At 35.7% G+C, this 1,705-nt stretch overlaps 1 non-coding gene across 1 annotated transcript; it reads right to left on the bottom strand.

Annotated features, from left to right (window-relative positions):
- Positions 1–1,277: 1,277 nt before the first annotated feature.
- On the bottom strand, positions 1,278–1,385 carry LOC127745363 (small nucleolar RNA R71). Its single transcript, XR_008006560.1, has one exon. It is a non-coding gene; the product is annotated as a small nucleolar RNA R71 (small nucleolar RNA).
- Between the last annotated feature and the right edge of the window lie 320 nt (positions 1,386–1,705).

A 1,705-nucleotide genomic window follows, 5' to 3' on the forward strand; every position in this document is an offset into this window, starting at 1 on the left:
AGTTTTGGGCGTTAAACGCCAGAATGTGCACCATTCTGGGCGTTTAACGCCAGGATGGCATAAGAAGGAAGATTTTGTTTTTAATGCAATTTTTTTTCAATTTTCAAACTTTTTCAAAATCAAATCTTTTTCAAATCATATCTTTTCAATCATATGTTTTCAAAATCAATTTCTTTCTAAAAATACTTGCTATCAATTAATGATTTGATTCAACATTTCAAGTATGTTGCCTTTTCTGTTGAGAAAGGTTTAATGTTTGAATCATATCTTTTCTTGTTAGACAAGTCATTAATTTTCAAAATCAAATCTTCTTTTTTTTTAAATGTTTTTCAAATCATATCTTCTCAATCACATCTTTTTAAAACTAATCATATCTTCTTAACCACATCTTTTTCAAAATAGTTTTCAATCAAATCTTTTTGATTTCTAATTTCAAAATCCTTTTCAAAAATCACTTGATTTCTTTTCCACTTTCATTTTCGAAAATCAATTAGTGTTTTTCAAAAATGTTTTCAAAATCTTTTACTTAATTTTCGAAAATGACTTCCCTTCTTCCCACATCCTTCTATTTATGGACTAACACTATTCCTTAATGCAAAATTCGAACTCCATCTTCTTTGATAAGTTCGAATTTCCTACTTCTGTCTTCTATTGTTCTTTTCCTCTGACACCTAAAGGAATCTCTATACTGTGAGATAGAGGATTCCACATTTTTTTGTTCCCTTCTCTTTCTTATGAGCAGAAGCAAGGACAAAAGCATTCTTGTTGAGGCTGATCCTGAACCTGAAAGGACCTTGAAGAGAAAGCTAAGAGAAGCCAAAGCACAACTCTCTGTAGAGGACCTAACAGAAATCTTCAAAGAAGAAGAACACATGGCAGCCGAACACAACAACAATGCCAACAATGCAAGGAAGGTGCTGGGTGACTTTACTGCACATACTCCCGACTTCTATGGGAGAAGCATCTCTATCCCTGCCATTGGAGCAAACAACTTTGAGCTTAAGCCTCAATTAGTTTCTCTGATGCAACAAAATTGCAAGTTCCATGGACTTCCATTGGAAGATCCTCATCAGTTCTTAGCTGAATTCTTGCAAATCTGTGACACTGTCAAGAGTAATGGGGTTGACCCTGAGGTCTACAGACTCATGCTATTCCCTTTTGCTGTAAGAGACAGAGCTAGAACATGGTTAGACTCACAACCTAAAGAAAGCCTGGACTCTTGGGAAAAGCTAGTCAATGCCTTCTTGGCAAAGTTCTTTCCACCTCAAAAATTGAGTAAGCTTAGAGTGGAAGTCGAAACCTTTAGACAGAAGGAACGAGAATCCCTCTATGAAGCTTGGGAAAGATACAAACAATTAATCAGAAAGTGTCCTGCTGATATGCTTTCTGAATGGAGCATCATAGGTATTTTCTATGATGGTCTCTCTGAACTATCCAAGATGTCTTTGGATAGCTCTGCTGGAGGATCTCTTCATCTGAAAAAGACACCTACAGAAGCTCAAGAATGAACTGAAATAGTTGCAAATAACCAATTCATGTACACTTCTGAAAGGAATCCTGTGAACAATGGGACTAGTCAGAAGAAAAGAGTTCTTGAGATTGACACCCTGAATGCCATATTGGCTCAGAACAAAATATTGACTCAGCAAGTCAATATGATTTCTCAAAGTCTGTCTGGAATGTAAAATGCACCAAGCAGTACTAA

This window comes from Arachis duranensis, chromosome 2 (assembly GCF_000817695.3).
Source record: "Arachis duranensis cultivar V14167 chromosome 2, aradu.V14167.gnm2.J7QH, whole genome shotgun sequence".
In the NCBI taxonomy this organism is placed as follows: domain Eukaryota; kingdom Viridiplantae; phylum Streptophyta; class Magnoliopsida; order Fabales; family Fabaceae; genus Arachis; species Arachis duranensis.